General features: G+C 40.1%; 1 pseudogene; it reads right to left on the bottom strand.

Annotated features, from left to right (window-relative positions):
- Positions 1-18,083: 18,083 nt before the first annotated feature.
- LOC142863393 (uncharacterized) lies at positions 18,084-18,167 on the bottom strand (annotated as a pseudogene).
- Between the last annotated feature and the right edge of the window lie 7,347 nt (positions 18,168-25,514).

The following is a 25,514-nucleotide window of genomic DNA, read 5'->3' as shown; positions in this document are numbered from 1 at the left end:
CTCTCTAGAAAGTTACTACTTTTCTGTTTCTCTATTCTCTTCTGTGGAAGGGAGTCACATTCCAGGGGGAGCAGGACTTATGCTCACCTCCTGTAGGAGGAAGTATCTCTCTATATATTGTTTGTAATTATTCTATAGTAAAGATTTATCTCTTTTCTCCCACTTATTCAATAATTTATTCAGTATAGACTCATGAATATTTTATACGTTGGGCTATAATCCAATATTACATTATATTTTTTGCTCAAATTGTTGAAGATTTGGGTATTGGGAGCTCTTTCAGGTTGGTTCCTGAGCCTCTTTGATGTGCCCTGTCCTTTTATTTATTAAGTACATCTTTACTTTCTAGTACTACAAGAGACTTGGGGCTTATCTTACATTTTCCCCGTCAGCATTAGAATCAGAATTTTTGGCTTTTAAATAAGCCTTCCTTGGCATGCCTTGATTTACACCATTCATTCATACCATTTAAGTTATTACCACGGGATGTTAGGTGCTAAGCGTACAGAGATGTTTGTCCCCAAGCAAACTCTCACTGCCATCTCTGTCTACTTCTAATGAAATGGTCAGACCAAAAGTACTGTGCTTAAGAGTAATCCTAATAAAAACAATACAATTATGATGGGCCTAAGCCAGGAGCTAACTTCTCACAAAGCTCTTTTTCTAATAACTCTAGTCCTTGAAGCTTGGGTAAGTCTTCACTCTGTAGATACAATTGGCCAATTTTAAATATGCAGCAATAACTGCAAAAGGAATAGGATGTTGGAGAGATTACAGTGCAATATACAACAGTGGCTAGTAGATGATTTGCCATTTGATTGATCACAGGCCTTATCTGGGATTAGCAAAGTGGTCTGATAGAAGAAGGAAAGCTGAAAAGGCATGCTATTAACCACCCCTTTGTTGCCTTTGATCTCTCATTACATCTCCCACTCTTCTGATGCCCTAAAGATTCAGGCTGTACCAAAGCCACGGAAACACTAATGATGCTGAGTCACACATGCTCTCCATCAGGATTCTGTTCTCTCTGCTCACCAAGTGCCATTTGAGAAAATGTTCTGAGCCAGCTTTATCTACCTGAGTTTTATGACGTCAGCAAAGCCGGAGGTTCCTTTAGCCTGTTCCAAGCCCCCCATGGCACAATTCAGAGAACGTACATTTCAAGCCACCCCCCTCCTCATTTCTGTACATTTAGTAAAATACAGGCAAGGTTTGGGCACTCTTGTCACAATCAAAGGCTTCACCATAGCTGAAAAGTGCCCTGGGAAAACTGGCACCTGCTCTTTATTTTTAATCAAAAGACATAGCCTTAATCCTTTTGTTGCTATGTAAAAAAAAATAAAAAAGAAAAGGAAGAGTCCTGGCCTGGTGTCAAGAGATCTCAGTTCTAGGCAGGAGTCTGTCCTTAGACCATGAATGTTATAGTATATGTGGGCCCAGTTCCCTCATCCATAAAGTAGGGATAACTATATTTGTCTTGACAACCCTACAGATTGTGGGAAGAATAACTAAAAGATGAAAAAGTGCTTTTTGTGGGGATAAATGTTATCACATTGAAAAAATCTGTTACTAGAAAAAAATGCCCAATCCTACAGACTCATTGGCTTAGATTGAATAGATACTGATATTGGAGGTCCATGGCTTTTTCATACAGAGAACTGATTAAGAGGAGGAAGTAATTAGCCGGGCATGGTGGCGCATGCCTGTAGTCCCAGCCACTTGGGAGGCTGAGGCAGAAGGATTGCTTGAGCCCAGGAGTTTGAGGTTGCTGTGAGCTAGGCTGATGCCACGGCACTCATTCTAGCCTAGGCAACAAAGCGAGACTCTGTCTCAAAAAATAAAATAAAATAAAAAATAAATAAAGAGGAGGAAGTGAAGCTCACCGAGGATTATGCCCCAGGATTCCAGCTGTCAAAGTCAGCTGATGACTGTCAAGGGCGGCACCATGAAATCACGATCTTTGCAAACTATTGCTGAAGCCCTGGTTGGTCTCCTGTTTCCTTTAGTCCCTGTCCACATCACCTCAAAGACACATTCACATATTCTCCCAAATCCTATAGCACAGTTTCTCAAACTTCAGGGTATGGCAGAGTCACCGAGGGGGCTATGTGAAGGTGTGAGTTCCTGGAATTCAGTAGGACTGGGACCTGTACTCTAAACAAGCACTCCAGGTGGGGTGGGTGGTTTGAGAACCACCTAGAACAAAGCTGAGCTATAAGATGAAGTCCAGACTCCTTGCCTTGGCATTAAAGGCTTCTCCAAATCTGATGTCAATGTATCTTTTTTTTCCTCATGTTATTCTTCATCCTGATTAGCTGGATAGCTAATAAGGATGCAGAGCTCTCTTCTTCAGAATGTCTGAATACATTCTTCCAGCCTGACTGTAGTCCCTGCCCACCCAGTATGCACCCCTAGTCCATGCCAGCCCAGTCCATGCCAGCCCATGGCAATAGCTTCCCTCTGCTGAACTTTCATTGTGTGAAAATTACTGAATCAAATTTTGGGGAAAGTGAGGGGCATGGCAATGAGAGAAGTTTTCCTCGAAGTACCATCATTTGGGTTGAGATTACAAAGAAGAAAATGTTTTTCACCATGAGAGTTTTTCATCCAGATGAGGAGAGACATTTCAGGTGGAAACACAGCACAAGCAAAGTCAGATTCTGTGCACATTAAAAAAATGTCATGTCTAAATCATGGAAGTTGAAGAGCAGGTCAAGGTCAGGTCATGGGGGGGGACTTTAACCTTACATGCCCTTCAAAGCATTATGGATTTTGTTCCTGGCAGAGAGTGGTTGCTGGTCTGGGCGCTATTATGATACTTGCCTATGAAGCACTCATCTCTTATAAACTCAGGAAAGGTAAGAAAGCCTGCTTAGGCTTTCTAACTGTTCCTGTGACACTGTCCCAGTGTCAACTAGTCTATTTCTCAACTGGTCCTGGACCAATTATTTTACTTTCTTGAGCCTATTTTCTTCCCTGGATTATAGAAGAAGTAATAGATCTCTCTATATAGGGTTCTTGCCTTCATATAACAAAGACATAAGCCCTTAATAATTATATAATAATAAGTATTTAATACCCATATAGCATACAGGAAATGAATATTACATTCTTTTGAAAGTGAAAATAGTCTCTGGAGAGTCTAACTTGCCTACAGTAACATAGCTAATAAGAACAAAATTGGGGATTATTTTGCTCTACATAAAAGCCAGATGGGACTTAAAGGACTATTTATTTCAACGACCACATTTTATAGTAAGGAAAATTGAGGGTCGGAGTGGTGAAGCAACTTAGCCAATGTCACACAGCAAGCATCATGAGCACATCATAGTGCTAGGTAATATCAGAGACATAACGACCGGCAAGACAGTCCCTGCCTATAAAGAACTTCCAGACTAGCCAGGAAGGCGGCAGCTTTGAGAAACAAGCCTGAACAGGAAGGAGTCATAGGGTCTGAGATGGCCAGGAGGATGTAGGTTGCATCTGGGCCTTGAAATTTGTGCCCACTGACCAAATGGCAGATGAAGGAAGGCCAGAGAAAGCAACATTGGAGCAGCCACAGCCTTTTAAAATCACTGTCTATAATTACGTTTGCTAAAAAAACCCCAAAATTGGAGCAGCAGGGAACAGACCCTGTAGTTAGTCCCAAATCCTCCCCCCACAGCTCCCCAGTGCACATGCAGTGACAGCTGTCATTCCCCAAGCAGCTTAAAATCCCCAAGTGGCCTTGAAGCAGAGACTAGAGCCAGGGAAGCTGCCTCCGCCCCCGCCACCAGGGTGGCCTCGCACGGTGTGCTGGCAGCGGCCTTTGAAGCGTGGCACAGAACCTACAGGCACCGCAGGCCTCTGCAGCTCTGCTCTTTCCCCCGGCAGGCAACCGCTGCGCTTCAGTTTGGGCCCTTCTCCTAGCTGACAAGCTCTGAGATAGATCTGAGGGCTGGGATCCCTCTCCAGAGCCTCATGGGGCCACCCGCATGGCTAATCACTCCCCTGTCCACATAGGGGAGCAGGGAAGGCACAGAGGACTGGTCATTAAAAAGAGACTTGCTGAGACCGGGTTTCTGGGGCTGCACACCTTTGCTTTGGTTCCGGAAGCTGCAATCCAGTTGTACATTTCAAGAGATCCTCAGTTGTACATCGAAAGAGACTGGCATAGGTTAAATGTATAGCTTGAAGAGGAAAGGCCAAGCAACCCCATGGCAATGAAAGTTTTTGTTGATGAGAAAGAAATCCTCCCTCCCCCTTATGTTTACTGTCTTCCCTGAAATTCTACCACTAGGGGCATGGGCCCAGCTCCTTTGGGTCTTGGAGGTATTCTGGGAAGGATAGCCCTTGAGGCAAGCTCTGATTATCAGCTGAGTCACAAAGAAGAATTTCACGTAGGCTCCCTTCTAAAATCCGACCACTAGTTGAGAAGGAACCAGCCACAGTGAATGCCACTGGGGCTTGGGGCTTGCATTAAAACTTTGAGCGGGGCAGGTGACAGGTACCTTGGTTGCATTTTGCCATGGCCATCAATGAGTCCTATGTCCTTGTTACTGGAACTGCTGCCGGCTTCTCCAACTCAACAGGAATCAGAAAGGTTTTAATCAGACCCAGCCTTTATCCATCGCTTTTGTTGGCTACACTGTCACCTAAACAAGGTGGTTAATTGTTGTTTGTCAACCATGTAGAGAACATCCATATTGTTCTTTTTAGAACACATTCTGACCTTTAATCTTATACATCCTTTGAAGTCCTGCCGCAATGCCGCCTCTCCCAGGGAACCATCTCTTCCCTTCGGCAGCCATATGGAGCTTTCTCATCCAAAATGCCATAGCAATTTGTGTCACTCCTAGAAATCTAATAAAAAGTTAGATTTCTTTTTGCAAGTCTCAGGGGCTCCTCCTTAGCTGAATATTTACTGCATTTTTTTTCCACTCTTGGGAGTTAATATGAAAGCAAAAATCATGAACCCAAAACCTTGACTAATTAATTAAACCCTTATCAAGGCAGTGTCTATGCAGTCATCTATATTTGCTCAAAACTAACATCACTGCAGACTAGGAATTGACAATTTTTTTTTCTTGTAGAAAGTCAGACAGCAAATATTTTAGATTTTGTGGGCCATATGATCTCTATCTCATCTACTCTGCTATTGTAGCATGAACGCAGCCGCTGGGCATGGCTGTGGGTTGATAAAACTTTATTTACAAAAACAGTCACTGGGCCAGATGTGCTGCTTGGGCTACAGTTTGCTAACACTGATATAGACATGATGTCTCCTTCATTGACAGTTTCTGTTGATTACGAAAGTTTAGAGTTATAACACAACGTAAAGCAGATACAAAGTCAGTCTGCCAACTGCAAGACTTCATGTTGTCTATGAAAGTGATATTGGATAATTGCTTGAACTAACCTTAAGCTGTGGACAAATGAGATTCTGGCAAATTTAGACCAATGAAAGGAAAACAAAATCAATAAATATCACAACAGCGGAGGAGCTTTAAATGAGGACCCAATATCAAAGAATGAAGAAAAGCCCTTGAAAAAATTGATGAACTATCAAATAGTTTTGGAGAAATTACTCATTTTATGATCATGGTTTAAGAATCCAAGCTAAAGCAAATGGTGATGTATTTTGCCACCACAAAATTAAAGAAACATTATGCCCACAGATGAGGTAGTTCATACTTTATTCACCTATGAATTAGGACATTGTTACAGTTTTATATTAAATGCTGATTAATGTAAAAATAAGCCTGGTTTTATATTTTAATTCCATTTTTCAAGATCAGTTCCTGGTCAAAGGTTTTCTATCATATATTTATTATAAAAATTTGGTTCCTATTTTGAATTTTTATTTTAAAGGAGCACTTATTTTGTGAAATATCGTTATGCAATAAAGACTTCTTTTATGTAAAATCCGCATCTTCTTAAAGACCTTGAGGTTAATAATCACATTGCATTTCTTGTTTTTCACAGCTCCCAGAGTCATATTTTATAGCCAGTAGACACTACATGAATACATACTTCCTTTGTGACTCATGTCACCTAGTTTCTCTCTTTTAAAAGGTGTGTGTGTGGGTGCGCGTGTGTGCAGTCTTTGCTTTAGGTGGTAGTATGAGATTATAAGATTACTATACAAACTTTCAGTACACAAAGCAATTTTAATCATTAGTGCAATAATTACAATTGTTCTATGACCTTTAAAATTTTTTGTCAAAACTTTAAAAGCTCTCTTGTTGTTGGTTATAAATATATAAGGAAATAAAAATAATAATCAAACTAATATTCACTTGGTACACTGGAATTAAGATATAGAAACATTGGGAATTAAAGTGCTTCATTTATTTATGAAAAAAAACTTATTGGTAGTTTGAACAGTGCTCACCTTCTGCTTGCCATATAGTTTACCATACAGAGCAAACATGTTTTCCATGCTTTGGTGAATTGTATCCCCTTTTAGAAGTTTTTATTAGTTTTTAACATTTGATCCTTTTTTATTGTCTTGAAATAGCTCCAAGAGTTACTTTAATATGAAGTGTTTTCAGCTGGGTGCCGAGGCTCACGCCTGTAATCCTAGCACTCTGGGAGGCCAAGGCAGGAGGATTGCTTGAGCTCAGGAGTTCAAGACCAGCCTGAGCGAAAGCGAGACCCTGTCTCTACTATAAAAAGAAAGAAATTAACCAAACAAATAAAAACAGAAAAAAATTAGCTGGGCATGGTGGCACATGCCTGTAGTCCCAGCTACTCAGGAGGCTGAGGCAGGAAGATCACTCAAGCCCAGGAGTTTGAGGTTGCTGTGAGCTAGGCTGATGCCACGGCACTCTAGCCTGGAAAACAGAGTAAGACTCTGTCTCAAAAAAAAAAAAAAAAAATACATGAAGTGTTTTGCTGGTGTCATTTTCTCAGGGATATCTTCACAAAGTTTTTGTCAAAAACACTTTGCTCATTAATGTGAATTATTTTACCTTCACCAAGGTCCTTTATTGGCATATTTAGAGTCGAGGCAATGCCAACATTCCCATGCTCAGCTATTTCTTCTATTAACTCCATTATGTCTGATTCAAATTTTTATTTCTAGCATTATCACTTTTATTCTAGCATTGCTATACTTTCATCTGTGTTACCCAATTCACTCTTTTGATCATCCATTTTTGTAAAACGTCACATGGGTTTATCACTGGAAGATAGGAAGGCAGCACGACTACATGCTTTGCTGTCTGTGAATAACTGATACGCAGTGACCAATTAGCAGCAGACTTTGCAAGAAGTCACATGATTGCTCACTGATCATGACACATATCTGCTATTTATGTAGCGGGCGGGGGGGCAGAAGAGCTAGCAGCAAAGTGTGCACTCTAGCCAGTTATCCACAATTAATACACTGCGATAACTGGAATATAAACTATGTTGTTCGGGAACTGGAATTATCTAACTAAACTGGGACAACTACAAGTGTGCATATTGGAACTATGCAAAGTGGGGACTTCCTGTAATTATTATTATATAAAATAACATATATTACCAAAAAATTTAGTTTGAACCACATAAATGTATTATCAATTCGAAAGCTCAAAAAAGTTTTTAAACTTTATCACTTTCTACAGTTGCACCCCAAACAACCTCACGGTACTATGAAGTTTCTGTGCATTTTTCATCCAATAAAATAAAATTTGCTTTTTGGCCAATGATTCATCCTATGCTTCACAATGGGGAACACAGCTGTCCTTGTGTATGAGCAGATGGCCCTGCTCCACCTTCTGGTGATCCAGAACACAGGGAACCTGCCTACACCTCCCTCCCAGGCACACACCCCACGTGAGATGTCTGGTGGTGCAGGAGAGTGAGATGCTGGGAGTGGTGCTGGGACCTGGTGGAGACTGGCACTGGGCTTGGGTAGGAAACAGGCCTCGTAGAAAGTGGAGCAGACTCTGGGGTAGCTCACATATTATGATTTGAGACATGATCAAGAAAGCCCTTTAACCGTTGGTACCATTTGATTGACTTTATGTAACAACAATATCCAGGATTGTTTCTGTCTATAGAACTTCACAGGTGAGGCCCACACATCTCCTGACCCTAAAGACTTTTCCAATGTAATAGCACCACTCTACAGCTTGCATATATAACTCTTTGTTCTTTTTTAATAAGCAGAAAGGGAAGGTATATACTGTTTTATGAAATATAGTCCTTTTCTTTCCGAAGAGGGAACTGAGATCCAGAGTGGTAGGCTGCACACCTGAAGTCCCACTGAAATCTCACTGTGGGTCCATGGCAGATGGAGTCACAGATGCCCTGGAAATAAACTCAAAGGTAAGACCTTTCCTAAAGTAGACATGATGCTTCCTGTAGGTTCATGGAAGAGATTCAGTGATAGAACTATGCAGCACAGCGGCAACTACTTGGAAGGAGGAGAAATGTGGTATTAAACAGTAGTCCCCAAAGAATGTTCCTCTGGTCCCCAGTTTCTACAGATGAGAGTTTTTTTTGTTTTTTTTTTTTTTTTTGAGACAGAGTCTTGCTTTGTTGCCCAGGCTAGAGTGAGTGCCGTGGCGTCAGCCTAGCTCACAGCAACCTCAAACTCCTGGGCTCAAGCAATCCTTCTGCCTCAGCCTCCCGAGTAGCTGGGACTACAGGCATGCGCCACCATGCCCGGCTAATTTTTATATATATATATATCAGTTGGCCAATTAATTTCTTTCTATTTATAGTAGAGACGGGGTCTCGCTCTTGCTCAGGCTGGTTTTGAACTCCTGACCTTGAGCAATCTGCCCGCCTCGGCCTCCCAAGAGCTAGGATTACAGGCGTGAGCCACCGCGCCTGGCCCAGATGAGAGTTTTGATAACTACTATAATTTTAGCAACATGTTAATTTTCAGTAATCATAGATAAACATGGGAATATAGAACAGGGCTGTAAGCACCTATCCTAGAGGGCCATTCATTTATTTACTCATGGATGGTTCTCATGCATGAATCATTCCCTGCCTTGACGAGCTTCTAAGAGCAGACATTTCTGGGGAAAAGCCTTTAGCAATGGGTCTCAAAATTCTGAGGTTGAGAGATATGCTGTAGAATCAAAAGTAGGCACTAGTAGGGGAGGCTGATGCCCCAGGGGATGGAGAAGTGGGGGATGGAATTAAAATATTGATTTAGGGTAAAGAGACAGTTACCCCTGAGGGAGCTCCCTTTCTTTCTGCAGTAGACCTCTTTCCCTGTGTCCAGCACTGTAGAGGTTCTTCTTTCTCCTGTAGTAGCATCTTTTATTTTGTGTTTTTAAATTAATTTATTTTTATTGATACATAATAGCTGCACATATTTTCATGATACATGTGTGATAATTTGTTACATTCGTATAATCAAATCAGGGTAATTGGGATATTTACCACCTTAAATATTTATCATTTCTTTAAGCTACAAAAATTCAAACTATTTTCTTCTAGCTTTATAGCATCTTAATTTCCCTTTTGGGGAATCCTCCCACCTCTCAGTCTCATTTCATATAGTCCCAGTGACTACTGGAGTTTCAGGGATGGTGAAAATTGAGGCATAGCTAAATCAACCCATTGTCCTGATCGTGTGGCTGTTCAGGAACAGGCACATGATGAAAGACAGAAAGTAATGTTTAAATCTAGCATGTGTGCTGGAAATGGTGAAACAGAATATTTTCTCTCCCTACCATGATTGGACATGGGAAAAAATGTATGTCTTTAGCTGCTAGGCTCTGCTAGCAGAGAGCCAGCCTACCAGAGGAAAAGTAGAGCCAAGATATGGAAAGTGCCAGAATTCTGATAATACTGTTGAAGCCCTCAGAGCCAACCATGCCTGCTTGATTCCCCACATGAATTTTCCAGTTATATGATCCAATAATATTCCTACCAGGGGAGATTTAAGTACAGAAAAGGGAAGAGTCTTATTCAAAGTCACATGGCTGGTGTGTGGTGGAATTAAAGTAACAATCTATGTCTTTGGACTCCGAGTTCAGGGCTCGTTTTGCTCTTAGGATACTCGGGGATAAGGTTTTATGAAGCAAAGAAAACATATAAAAGATAAGGTTAGCAGAGCTAGAGTTCAGGGTAGGAGACAAAAGCAGTAACAGGAACATGCAGAGGCTGGTACTTCAACCCATGTACCAACGCATAGCACAAGGCAGAAATCTTGCACGGTAATTTTGGTCATTCAAACATAACCAAACAATGCAGCTGATGAAGCATACATTTCTGGCTTCAGGAAGCTGGAGCAAAGGTTTCATAGCTTATTCAAAAATCACAAAGTGAGGTAATGAGGATTTTTAAATGTAGGCATTTAGATTTTTCATTGTTCAGCGCGGATGGTTAACATAAGCAAAAAAATCCTAATTTGTTGAATTTTGGGTATGTGCCAATGTTACGATGTTGAGCACAGGCTTTGCCTGATGGGCTGAAGGACTGGCTGGAAGAACCAGGACTCTGATTCAAGTAGCCTACAGCACCACCTTTCAGACTTTGCAATGACTTGCTTTCCACTGGTTCTCCCATCCTTTATGTTTGTCCTTGTTCCCAAGCCCTCAAGAAATTCTTAAAGGTCATTTTATTTTTCTTTGGATTATCACCTTGTAAAAGCCGGGTCCCAGCAAATTACAAGGAAATGTGATAAAGTTATGGATGTGCTAAAAATGGTTCCTTGATATAGACATGGGATTCTACCAAGAAAGTCAAAGTTAAGCGCATTTTTGCCTTTTATGGGCTTGCTTGTCCTCAGTATTTCCTCCGAATAACCCCGCAGGAAAGCACTACAGTGGCTTGAGTATGCCCTTATCACTCCGGGATATATCTGTGCCTTGTCTGTCATTTTGTTTTCAAGACAATTCTACGTGATATGATAAGGTGGAGTGGCAACAAAACATTTATATTTTTCTTCAGAGTGAAAAAATAAATCTAGAAAATGATTGCATGTGTTCAATGACAATAAAAGCCAATTCCATCCATGATTTTTCTTTCCTTTGCTGACAATGAGAGTAATCCTTACAAATGAAATGGCAGAATGGCCTTTGTTAATGGAGAATGGAAGCTCAATATCTGAGAGGGATGGTAAGAATCACTTTCAAAATATTCAATTCTTCTGGCTTAGAAGAAACACTCTGTGAGAATTGTTAAATGAGATAACTGAAACCCTGGCTCCTTTTTGAAGAGCCTCGTTATAATAGAAAGTGTCACCGATGATTGGAGATAGGCAAGGTGATTCAATCAATTCTTGACCAATGAGTATAATGTCGATTTTGGAGAAAAACTTAGAATAAAGTATTTGAAGATACAGCTTGTGATCCCTCTAAGAGGTTGTAATAAATAAAAAGAACATTTCCTATTAATGGTGATTCTTACAAGGAAAATATACATTAAGCCCATAACATAGTCATTTAAATAAGCTTCCTTTATTTTTCTGAAATGATATTATCAGTCTTTAGTAATCTTGAGTAAGTGGTTCTTAACTGGGAACAATTTTGCCTCCCTCTTACCTGGGACATTTAGGATTACCTGGAGACATTTCTGGTTGTCACAGATTATGAACAGGAGTGGTACTTGCATCCGGTGGGCTGAGGCCAGGGATGTTTCTAAACATCCTACAATGCACAGGACATCCCTCCCCCCCTAAAAACAAAGAATTATTTGGCCCCAAATGTCAATAATGCTGAAATTGAGTAATTCTGATCTAGAGCATGCATTCTCAATGAGAGTATTATTGCCTCTAAGGGAGCAAAAATTGGTTTTTAGAGAAAAAATTGAGCTGAGAAATCCTATTTTTATGTACAAAGCACAAATACACATACAGTACATAAACAGATATATGATGTATCTATAGTATTAAAATTACACAGTACAGGCCGGGCGTGGTGGCTCATGCCTGTAATCCTAGCACTCTGGGAGGCTGAGGCGGGCAGATTGCTCGAGGTCAGGAGTTCGAAACCAGCCTGAGCAAAACCAAGACCCCGTCTCTACTATAAATAGAAAGAAATTAATTGGCCAACTAATATATATAGAAAAAATTAGCCAGGCATGGTGGCGCATGCCTGTAGTCCCAGCTATTTGGGAGGCTGAGGCAGAAGGATTGCTTGAGCCCAGGAGTTTGAGGTTGCTGTGAGCTAGGCTGATGCCACGGCACTCACTCTAGCCTGGGCAACAAAGCAAGACTCTGTCTTAAAAAATAAATAAAATAAAATTACACAGTACAGAGTAATTAGGGGGAAAAAAGTCTCAAAAGGCTCCTTGGGGAACTAATAATGGAATAAAAGTTTGAGAACCTTTATCTAGAACAGGGATTAGCAGACTTTTTCTGCATAAGGCCAGATAGTAAATATTTTTCCCTTCATGACCACATAGTCTTTCTGGCAACTACTCAACTCCGCCATTGTAGCACAAAAGCAGCCACAGACAAGCAATAGATAAACAAATGGGGACGGCTATGTTCCAATAAAACTTTATTTAAAAAAAACAAGAGCAGGGCTATATTTGGCTCATGGGCCAGAGTTTACAGAAACTTAGTTTGGGGATCAGTATAAAAAACATAAAAAATAAGATAAATGGCTTATTAATGTGCAGATACATTAGGATTATTGTATATGTGAACATTAAAAAAGATTCAGTTATATGAATGAGCAATTAAGGGGAATTTCCCTTGGGTGCAAGTAAACACTTGTTCCACTAAATCTGATGAATGGATGGATAGTAAATTTGAGGGAAATACTTGACGATATACCACAATATGTTATGCTTGGAATTTGAGTTAAAAACAAATATAAATAAATTCATAATATATCTTTATCAAATAATAAAAGATTGGCCATGAGGATGGAGAAAATTTATAATCCAGGACAGACCAGGGCTCACAACATAGAGGGATAGGGTTTGGGATTAGGATGAAGAAATATAATGAGGTTTTAATATTAAATTGCTGTTGCAAGGAGTAGCTGATCTGCCTTTGCAGTTATCATAGGGCATAATAAGAGCCACTAGCTTTAGTTTGCAATGTTTACACTTTCTCCATCTATTCCCCAAATGCTAAATCAATGACGTAAATTCTAGATATATTTTTATCTACTGAACTTCATCTCTGGCACCAGAATATAGGGAATTGACACTATGAGTAGACTATAATGCATGTAATAGTTTCAACTAGATGCATGTAATAGTTTCAACTCAACAGTGTCTTAAATAAGGTACACACATTACCCAATCAAGTAATTGTCTAAGATGTTCTGCCAGTCTGAAGCTGGCAGAACATCTCTACTCTTTAAGATCATCCCAAGAACCTGGGTCCCTTCTTAATTTGTTGTCCTGGCATTCCTAAGATGTGTCCACTCATCTGCATGGTCTAAAATGGGTTGCCACCATCTCCATTATCCAGGAAGCAGGATGAGAAGGGGAAGAGAGAACAGCTCCCTTTAGGATCATGACTCAGAAATTGCACACATCACTTGTGTTCACATCTTATTATCCAGAATAGCCACATACTTATAACTGATACAAGGAAGGCTAGGAAATGTTGTCTTTAACTCGGGGTAGGGAGTATGTGCCTACATTCTATAAGAAATGGCATGTGGATGTTGAAGGTAACTGGAAGTCTCTGCCACAGAATTTAAATAAAAACAAATAAGTTATTGGATAGCTCCATTAGGATGATCAGTGTGTTATAGGGCCTTGAAATCATGCCACAGGAGGGAGAACACAAAATTTTGGATTATAAAAGAAAAGACAGTGGCGGATCATGAAACCAGTCTTCAAGTGCTTAGAAAAGAGGAAAAATTTTTCTTTATGCAACCTATGAGGCCAGTCCTGGAATCAATGGCTAGAAGAAGTTATAAGGAAGAAATTAGGAGAACAGATATCATGCCAGGCATTATTATTATTTTGCTAAAAGTACACAAAGATGAGTAAAACAGTTATGACCTCTACCCTACTGGATACTGGATAATAATAAATAGTAGAGGGGCATGTTGTAATAAACTGGCAGAAATACTTGGAAATTTGTGTATAATATTGGGGATTTTCATGGACTCTTAAGCTGTTGTTATATGTCAGAGGTGGGATTCTGTCAAATATGATGTTTTTCATTTTCAAGTTCCACCAACCAGTTGCCTTAGGATCAAAAGCAAGAAATAGTTTAAAGGGTGGCAGCTTTTAGAAAAAAATCGGATATTTAAAATAAAACAAACCTTGTTTGTTTTAAGGCCTCTAAATTAAATATAGTGTTGAGGGAGTCTAATTGGTGGTTATATTTATTCGCAAGTCTTGGCCCTTTTCATCCCTATAGAAAACTATTATCCTCATACTGGAGCACTCTGCAATCTGTCACTGGGGGGCCCTGATGCCCAGTGGGGAGCAATTTAAATGCTCGGGTGCCCTGGCAGGAGCGATCCCATGCCCACAAGCATTGCTCAGGTCTCTATATGAATATATTCTTTCAGCTCACGAAGAAATAAGGACTTATTTACAGAAATAAAAGCAGAAGATGTTTTTACATGAGAGAGCGAGGAGATATATCCTTGGCAGTAAGATGAGACCTGGCCAGGGATACAATGGGGCCTAGGTTCCATATAAAACCCCACCGCTCAGAAACTACATGACTCTGCAGGCTTCTCTGGGTTTCAGTGGCCTCACCAATAAACTGGGAGCTTATGATCTCAATCCATTCTCCCAACATAAGTTATTTGGCTTATACCTGTGTTTTTAAAAATTGCCTAGAAAACCTACAGACAGGGTGTGACTTATATAGTATACTGCAGTCCCCACCTCTTCCTAATGCAATGCCTAGGGCCACTCTCCTCCTGTAAGTTACTTTCTAGTCCTGCTAGGCAGATAAAGTTTGCAACCTAAACTCATTGTGGTTGAGCACTTTCTACGCGCCAGGCATTTTTATGCATTACTTCCCTGAATCCTCACAGCAGTTCTCTGAGACTGTCATTTTATAGGCTGAAAACTGAGCTCAGAGAGTTTAAGTAACTTTCTCAAGTTTATGCAGCTAGGAATTAGTTGAGACAAGATTAAGATCTAGGCATTTTGTCCTCAGAACCTGTACTCTTAACCACGATGTTCTACTGTCTAGAAAATTTCCAAGGTCACAAGAACCACCAGCGATAAGGGAAGGATTAAGTGCTTGAAGGGTGAAAAGTATGGATCCAAATCCAAGTTCTACCCCTACTCATCTTCATACCTTGTTGGGTTCATGTGACATTTAAATGAGCCAAAGCATGTAAAACACTCAGCACAGAGAGATTATTCAAAAAGTAGCCATTACTATGCTAGAAATGTTTCTATAATGTAGACATACGAATACTTGTTGAATAAACAAAATATCTTGTTTATTGGCCCGAAAAGAGTGGTCCAAAGCTGAGGTTTCCTTATAAGCTGGTTTTTGGCTTACTCTGTAGTGGTGTTCTTGGTTCAGTTTCTCTCATCAGAGGGGCATACTGTGAGGAACGTATCAGCTCTGGACCAGGAGTCTGAACTGGACACAACATTTGGCAATGTCTAGTGACATTTTTGGTTGGCAAACTTTGTGGCAGGAGAGTTGCTATAGAAAAATACTACATAGAAGCCAGGGATGCTGCTAAACACTCTTCAATACACAGAAGAGACCTCCGCAACAAAGAATTATCCAGCCCCAAATGTCAATAGTACCAAGATCGAGAATCCTGGTTTAGATTAGTGTAAAAATCTTCCAAAAGTCTTTAATCTAGCTGAATAAAGCAAATGCTAAAAAATGTTTTAAAAAATCTAAAAGAGGTCATCCTATGTACAATGTTGCATTCTACCTGCCTCTCAGCCTGAACCTGGCTGGGGCCTACAGTACACTGCTTCCACTGCAGAGAATGGTACCAACCATATGGCACATTCTAAATGCTCTTGAAGGAAAGGAGTGACTCTGGGTGGGGCAGTATTCTCCAGCTTCCAGGAAGAAATTGGAAACAGGTGGGCTTTTCTCGTTTTGAGATAGACTAAATAATGATTAAATCCTCATCCAAGCTATAACTGTGTTACCGTTTTTATAATGAGCACTGTGCTATGCACACAGGGAAATTTCAATCCATGGGAGAGATGGTGGAGAAATTATATCATCCAAAAATAGGCATACAACATTCACTTGATTCACCCATCTGGCCTCTATCTTAAGTACTCAAACCTCATTATCCAGATCTAAGAAAACCAGCATTTTTTTAAAGTACTCTTTCTTCTACTTCAGAGATGGAAATTTCCTTGCTATTTGTTCATTTCCCCCTTTCCTGTATTTTCCTGAATGAAGAGCCCTATAAAGTTGTAAGTCCAAAGTGGTCTTTTGAGATAAGAACCAGAGCTTCTGAAAGCCAGAGAAATATTCCAGTTTACTGTGCTACCCATATGAAGACCAACCTCAAATTTCTTTTATCACTTGGTGAATTCGATTCTCAACTTATTTCATTTAAAATAAAATAACATAAAATCCTCAGCAAATTTAATCCCAATGGCATCACAGAGCAGTTTGGAATAGCTGTGAGTTGGTTAACCAGATGAAAGATTGTATGTTTTATTTTAGTGCTATAAACCTCAAAATGTCCCTGGCAAAAACATTAAAGTACCATTATGGACATAAAAAAGATTCTGTTAAAGTGGTATCCTGGTGTTTCATATTTATTCTTTCATTGTGTAGCGTTTGAAGTCAATTTTATTTTTTGAAGTTTAAGCAATTTTCTCTCTAATTGGTAATACGGTGCATTGTGAGACTCCAAGAACAGGAGAGTGGAAAGTGGAAGACACTATGCACTCACCTGATTGATCTTGTGATTTTACAGATGAGGAAATTGGAAGCTGAGATAAAAATGGCATCTCATTATAGGCAATGGCAAAAATGAACAATAGATCCCAATCCGGAGACAAGAACCTTTCCTATCAAGTTTTCTCTAGTAGAAGAGATTTAAGTTGCTGCTAGTCATCTTCTTGGTGCAATTGACTTCTTATCACATTTTGGTTGGTTGTCCTTGGAATTTAACTGAAAAAAAAAGAGTAAACTTGTAAGATCCTAAACCCAGGGATATTACTGATGCAAAATAGAATTCTCATCATTCAAATCTATTATTCATTCAGCTATCTATGATTGTACAGCTACTCTGTGCTTGTAACTGTGCAGGCCAACGTGATATAGAGATGCATAGGGCCAACGAGGTCCCTATTCTCAGGAGGCTCATATTCTACAGAAGAAATAGATAAAATGAGCAACACAAACATTATAATTGTGTTGTTTAATGGAGGCTGTGAAAGAAAAGATGGTCTGGAGATGGGAGGGCTGTGCGGTTGGAGGAGACAGAGCTCCTTCAGAACAGATGGTCAGAGGTGACCTCTGAAGGTGTTATCTGAGAGTAGACCAGAAGGATGAGAAGTTTCTTCTAGGGGAAGAAAACTCCAGAGAGAGAGAGGGAGAGAGGAAGAGAGGGAGAGAGGGAGGGAGGGAGGGAGGGAGGGAGGGAGGGGGAGGGGAGAGGGAGGGGGGAGGGATACCAAACACAAAGGCTTTAATGAGGCAATGACTTGGGATGTTGGAGGTACAGTGATGGTTCATGGTGAGCCAGGGAGAGCTGGGTAAGAGACTCCTTAGAAGAAAGTAGGGGATCAGATCACATAGGGCCTTATAAGCCACGATAAAGACTTCTGGTTCTATAAATCTATATAATCTATATAAGCACTGATACATATAGAACAAATACAAAAGTAATTTGTCACATTAGAGAAAATAGTGAAGGACCTCAAGAAACCTTCTTGTCCATAAAAGCAATAAGAACATCACAAAAACTGTCAGAATAAACTTTTTAAAAACTTTGGAAATTAACCAAAGACCTACAGACAGCTAAGGAGTATTATTCAAGAAACCTGGCTGAATATTGGTAAGAATAGCAAGTTTTGTGGCATTTTAATTGGTCCTGTTCCACCCCCACACCCATCTCCAGCTCTGCGCTAGCCTTGAAAATTCACAGACTGCAGCAACAATGAAAACCAGCAACCTGGCAGCCACTGGAGGGGGCAAAGCAGCATCCAACTCCTTCAAAGCCCCATTCTAAGCGGATTATGATCATCTCACCTGTCTCGTGGTTTCTTGAAAGAACTGACTCCCAAAACTGCCTTTACTAAACTGATAAGAACAGATTCTACACTTGATTTTAGCCAAGAGGCTGAGAAGTGATAGACTGCTTTTATTAGACCTAGATCTGGAGCTTACTCAGTGTGAACAGCCTTTGTCCTGAGAGTATTTGTTAAGAATGATCAGAGGTAATTTTTTACCATTGCAGCAGCTTGAGGTAGTGGATAATAATTGAGGCAAACAAGGGGCTAACCAAAAATTTTACAAAGAAAGCTGAGGAATGAAATGTCTGTAGGAGGCATCGAACATCTTTGACATATTTCTGGGACTCTAGAAAGCTGTGCACATGCATAGAGTTGAGTTATGTACATGTTCAGCAAAGACCCTAAGCTCTATCTCTGACCTTGAGGCTATGTGCAAGCAGGAAGTGAAGGGTAAGGAAGAGATGTGAGCTGCCTGCCTGAGTGTTAAAGGCATGCCCCAAACATATACCCCTCAGCAGAGGCTTAGAGACTTATTAGTTTGATGCATTTAAGGAAGTGTCTGTCCAATCATCAGTTCAGCACTAAGATAACTGGCCCCAAATTTCAGTGGCCACACAAACAATGAACAGAATACAGGCTTTGGAGAATTAACTCAGAAAAATTACCAAAAAAATAAATAAATAAAATATATATATCAACAAACCCTGGGGAGGGAGAAGAAATTTCCAGATTTATAACTTTATATTATTTAAAATATCCTATTTTTAATAACATATTATTTTAATAACTGTGATAATGCCACTGCATTGCAGGATAGGAGACAGAGCAAGACCCCATCTCTGAAAAATACAAAACATGAAATTCTGAAAAGTACAACAGCTGGAATAAAAATTTAACCAGAGGAGCTCAACAGCAAGCAGAAGAAAGAGCCAGCAAACTTAAAGATGGGTCATTTCAGATTATTCAGTCTGTAAAATAAAACAAAAAAGAAGGAAGAAAAGTAAACAGCTGTAAAGACGACTGCATAAACAAAAGCTATACACATGTGCCAATGGGCATACCATGTATACAGATGTAATTTGTATAAATGTAACAGAATGGAAAAGGGGAAAAGGGATGGAGCTATTAATATATACCAACAAAGTTTTTGTATACTGTCGAAACTCAGCTGGTTATCAATTGATCAAAGACACAAATATAAGAACTGATACTACGAAACTCTTAGAATAAAATATAGGTGTAAATCTTGGTGACCTTGGATTAAAGTGACCCAGGGGTCCTCAAAATACAGCCTGCAGGCCACATGTGGCCCACCGAAGACATTTATTCAGCCAGCTGGGTGTTTTTGCCCCTGCTGCCTATCCTGCTTAGCAGCCGACTCATCCCGGGCCCACCATGCGCATGTGTGGAATGTGTGCCGCACTCTCCAATGGCCCTCAACAGTCTGAGGGACAGTGAACTGGCCCCCTGTTTAAAAAGTTTGAGGACCCCTGCTAGTTTTGTACACTAGACATCAAAATTAGAAGCAGCTGAAGAAAAAACATAAATTGGACATCACCCAAACTAAAACCTTTTGTTCATCAAGGAAATTATCAAGAAGGCAAAAATGCAATCCCCAAAGTAGAAGAAAATATTTACAAATCATATATCTGACTAGGGTCAAGTAATCACAAATATAAGAATTCTTAGAAATCAACAATTAAAAGACCAATGACCCAATTAAAAATGGGTCAAAGGATTTGAATAAATGGTTCTTCAAAGATATATAGTATGTGTGTGTGTGTGTGTGTGTGTGTGTGTGTGTGTGTGTGTGTATGTATTTATGCGAAAATATACTTAACATCATTAGCTACTGGGGAAATGCAAATCAAAACCACAATGAGATACCAATTTTACCCACTAAGATGGGTAAAATGAAAAATAAGACAATAGCAAGTGTTGGTGAGGATGTGGAGGAATTGGAACCATCATATATTGCTGGTGTGAATGTAAACTTGTACAGCTACTTTGGAAACAGCTGAACAATTCTTCAAAAGTTAAACATATTCATATGGCTAAGTAATTTTACTCCTAGGTGTGTATCTAAGAGAATTGAAAACGTACTGTATATAAAAACTTGTACATGAATATTGATAGCATTATTGCTTATAATAGCCCCAATGAAAACAACTCAAATATCAACTGCTAAATAGATAAACAGAATGTGACATGTCATATAATGTAATATTCTTCATCTATAAAAAAGGAATGAAGTACTCATGCATGCAACAACATCAGTGAACCTTGAAAACATTATGCTAAGTGAAATAAACTAGACATAAAAGGAATATACTCTATGATCCCACTTATATGAAATGTCCAGAATAGGCAGATCCACAGAGACAGAAAATAGGTTAATGTTTCCCAGAAGCTATTGTGCTGAGATGGGAGGGAGGAATGAGGAGTGACTACTAATGAGTATGGAGATTCTTTTGGGGTAATGTACAACTTTGTGAACGTATAAAGTCCACTGAATTGTGCACTTTAAAGAGTGTGAATTGTATGGTACATGAATTATGCCTCTTTAAAAAATGTAATTTGGGCCGGGCGCTGTGGCTCACGCCTGTAATCCTAGCTCTTGGGAGGCCGAGGCGGGCGGATTGCTCAAGGTCAGGAGTTCAAAACCAGCCTGAGCAAGAGCGAGACCCCGTCTCTACTATAAATAGAAAAGAAATTAATTGGCCAACTGATGTATATATAAAAAATTAGCCGGGCATGGTGGCGCATGCCTGTAGTCCCAGCTACTCGGGAGGCTGAGGCAGAAGGATCACTCAAGCCCAGGAGATTGAGGTTGCTGTGAGCTAGGCTGACGCCACGGCACTCACTCTAGCCTGGACAACAAAGCGAGACTCTGTCTCAAAAAAAAAAAAAAAAAATGTAATTTGCACTTGGGAGCTTATCACTGATCAGGTTCAGGAAAGGGATTTTAGTATATATTCATTGATATAGACTGATTCTTCATGGGACAGTTAACAAAATAGTGTGGAGATGAACAAATCTGATTTCAATAGTTTATAACTGAGGAATTCAAATAATATAATCATAGTAGTAAGAAAATTGAATATCTTGGGTTCCAATTAGCTATCCACCATTAAGGCAAAGTAAACAGATTTCAGTTTTTACGCTGCTTTTCATTGATTTCAAGTGGCTACTTGGGTCACTGTGTTGAAAAGGATTCTGATGCTCAGTCTAGGCATTACAAGGAATTGGTAATGATTGTCACTGGATTGCACACGTGTTGTAGTATTATTGCTTCCATAAGTCATTTTGTGACTTAGGACAGATATCCTCAAAATATTTGGCAAAAAGAGTTTCAGATATTCAGGTATTCAGAATAATATTCAGGTATTCAGATATTCAGGTAAAAGAGTATTCAGGTATACTGTATCATTTAGTTTTTAAAACTTTGTGATTATATGATGTAATGATCCAATTGCCACATCTTTTAAAAAATATGATTTGTAAAGTTTTTTAAAAAGGATTTAAAAATAAGCAATGTAGGCCGGGCGCTGTGGCTCACGCCTGTAATCCTAGCTCTTGGGAGGCCGAGGCGGGCGGATTGCTCAAGGTCAGGAGTTCAAAACCAGCCTGAGCAAGAGCGAGACCCCGTCTCTACTATAAATAGAAAGAAATCAATTGGCCAACTGATATATATATATAAAAAAAAAATTAGCCGGGCATGGTGGCACATGCCTGTAGTCCCAGCTACCAGGGAGGCTGAGGCAGAAGGATCGCTCGAGCCCAGGAGTTTGAGGTTGCTGTGAGCTAGGCTGACGCCACGGCACTCACTCTAGCCTGGGCAACAAAAGCGAGACTCTGTCTCAAAAAAAAAAAAAAAAAAAATAAGCAATGTAAGTAGCAAATGTATACAGTATGAAATATTTGAGCTGGAGGAGTATACAAACAGCTGTGGTTGATCGTCTTGCCTTGCTCTCTTCTAAATGTAGTGCTTCTCAGTGCTAGCATTTAATTATGCACTGTACTTGGATAAAAATGTACATTAGTGGAACTATAAGCTTTTATGATGGGTATGTTGGGTCCTAAATATGGTTTAAATCTTTGCTACTGCAATTGGAAAACCAACAACCCATGGATGAATGCTCATTTCTTATGGATGTGCAGTGGGATATATTTGCTCTTGCATTATTTCAAGACAGATTTGTATGCAATCAGTACAGACTTTAACACATGACAAGCTAGATGTTGCAGTCTTTTAAGAGGTCTCTATTTCTAGCCAAAATGTCCCACAAATAATTCCAACTTGCTTGCTTTATCAATATCTTACTAGATACTATGTCCACTGAATGCTTGGAAGGACAACATATGGGGCAGATGATACTCAGATGGGTGACACACTCACATCAGGGTATTGTAGGGTATACACACATTTACATGGGGATAGATTTAAGGATTGCTCCAATTCAAGGATAATGGCAATGATGAAAGTAATAGTAATTGCTAATATCTGCATAACTTTTAGTATATGTCATATGCTCTTATGAGAACTTTGTATATATTTAATTCATAAAATCTCTGAGACAATATGATTATTAACAGTCAAAATTCTACAAGGCAATAATTAAGGAGCCATGGAGAGTTTAAAGAACTTACTCAAGATTACACATCTAGTAAGTAGCAAATTAAATATTCAAATCCAGGCCTACTGTTCAGGTGACCATCTTCCTAACCATTAGGTTATAGAATTTTGGGGGATGCATGCCAGTGAAGAGGATGTTATAGGAATGACTATGAATCCAGCTTGGTGTATACAAACAGGAATTACTTTATAAACCAGGGTAGTTTACTGGCACAATGAATTACTTGAGATGCACTTCTCAAACTCCTTTACAAAGACTTTACAAAGATGATTTGATAATCATCTTTGGTGTTTAGAGTTTTTTGGATATTTTCTGTAAGGGAGGTTGAGTGGCAACACATTCCTTTATAGTTTTCTTGTCTGGGCAAAATTTCATTTTTCCTTTATTTATGAAGCTTAGTTTTTCAGAATGCATAATTCTTGGCCGACAGTTACTCTGTTTAAGAATACTAAAAATGGGACCCCACTACCTTCTGGTTTGTATGGTTTCTGCTGAGAAGTCTGCTATTAGTCTGATGGGTTTTCCCTTGCAAGTTACTTGATACTTTCATCTTGCAGTATATAAGATTTTCTCCTTCACTTTGACTTTGCTGAACTAATGACTATATATCTTGGTGATGTCCTGTTTGCAATAAATCTTCAAGGAGTTCATTGACCTTTTTCTACCTGGATGTCTAAATCTCTGGCAAGACCAGGGAAGTATTCCTCCATTATTCCCTCAAATAGGTTTTCCATGCTTTTTTTCTTCTCCCTCAGGCATACTTATGACTCTTATATTTGTGCATTTCACATAATCCCATGTTTCTCAGAGGCTTTCTTGATTTTTCTTGATTCTTTTTTCTTCACTTATAACTACCTGGGTTAATTCAAAAGCCTTGTCTTCAAGCTCTGAAATTCTTTCTTCTGCTTGGTCTAGTCTGTTATTGAAACTTCTACTGTATGAGAGCTATCTGGAAAGTATTTACCCATGGAATATGTTCTCATTATGTTAACAATGGCTGGATACTTTCTGGACAGCCTTTATATATTGAAATTCCCTAGATGACTCTTTCATTTCCAGAACATCTTTTTTTTTTTAACTGTCTATCCAGTGAATATTTTATTCATGTTTTGAATTATTTTTTTGGTTTCTTTGTGTTGGTTTTAAACTTTCTCATCAACCCCATTGAGCTTACTTGCAATTCATGTTTTGATTCCATATCTGACATTTCAGAAATTTCCTTTTGGTTGATGTTCATTGCTAGGGAGTTAGTGTGATACTTTTGGGGTGTTGAAGGAATCTATTTTTTATATATCCAGCATTCTCATGCTGGTACCTTTTCATATGGAATCTCTTCTCTTGGCTCAAAACTTATAGCTTTGTGGCATACCTGTTCTCCTCTGTTGCAGAGTGTAGAGGAGGAGAGGTACACTGCCTTTCAGCTCATGCTGGTAGATACCCACTGCATTGTTGCTGGAATTTTGGGTCAGTTCAAACTCAGACCCCTGGGAGGGTATTCAGCTACCAGTAGTGGCGGATTAGGCTTGGTAATACCTAGTTTCCAGGCCCCTGGATGGCATGCTTGAGTGTTCCTCTGGAGAAATGCTCAGGTGGGAACACGGTGGCTACATTATAGGTCTGTAACACTGCTGCTCTCCTGCATCACCCCTTTCCTGTGGTTGACACACACCATTCAGGTGCTGGAGGATGTTTATGTGGAGGTCCCCAGGCTGCTACTGAAAGCTTGGGGCAGGGGCAGGGTGAGTCTCTCTCCGTGGTGGCAGTGGAGCCAGGTGACTGTTGGGATTTGCTGGCAACTGTCTACATGGTGGCAGTAGTGGTGGGTAGGGCCTTCTTAGTGGGGTCAGAAAGGATGGGTTGCCCTGTTTATCTGTTCTCATCCAGGTCATTGGCAATAGGAGCTGCAGCAAGGGGGAGGCTCCCACTTGGCAGCATCAGCAAGGATAGGTGGCCTTGTTTGTTTCCTCTGTCCAGGCCTCTGACAGCAGCAGCAGTGGTGTGATGGCAACACTTGACCCCGGGGTGCTTCCCCACTCCCTTCCTGGTCTGGCAGCAGCAATGGACAGGTGGCAGTGGCAGAGTTGGTCCATGGACAGATGCAGCAGTCTGGGACTGGGCTTCCAGAATGACACTGACTGCAGTACTTGAAGCTTGTGGGACCCCACTGTGCTCCCTCTCCCGAGCAATGCTGCTCTGCAGCTCCCAGGCCACTCCCATGTCAGTATGGAGGCCTGTAGGGGCACAGAGGCCCTCTTGTAGCTTGACTTACAAAGTCCACAAGGGGAGTATGGGATACTAGGGGTTTCTCACCTGCCCTTTCCACACATGTGGGCATCTCATTCAGCTACTACTGATTCGTCACCCCATATCCCTCTTCCTTGCTTTTGGTGCCTCCTGTCACTTCTCTGTTGAATCTCAATGCTCTATCCCCAACAATCCATCTGAAGTTGAATAGTTAATTACTTCTTTCAATGCTTTCCATGGGAGTGGCATGTGCTGGCTGCTTCTAGTCTACCACGCTTGTTCCAGAGATCTCATCCTTGATCTTCTTACAGTATTTATGATATGCAATGCACTGATCTGACTACCAGAAAGTCATTTCTGTTCATTTCATGCTAGTCTAAACACAACAGGAATATCAGATCCAGCTGAGATGGCAGAAGTTATTTATTGTTTCTTCTACCTGTAAGGCTATCTTCATTTAAAGTTATGTACTCCTCCTGCTCTCTCATAAGCCTCCATTCAATGTGCTTCTAGCCACAGAGGTGCACAGATGCTCCATCTGGGCATGCTAGAGTGTTCCTGGTCACCGTGGTCTAGAGACATGAA

This window comes from Microcebus murinus, chromosome 21 (genome assembly GCF_040939455.1).
Source record: "Microcebus murinus isolate Inina chromosome 21, M.murinus_Inina_mat1.0, whole genome shotgun sequence".
NCBI lineage: Eukaryota > Metazoa > Chordata > Mammalia > Primates > Cheirogaleidae > Microcebus > Microcebus murinus.
This window is presented reverse-complemented; position numbering and strand designations above follow the sequence as displayed.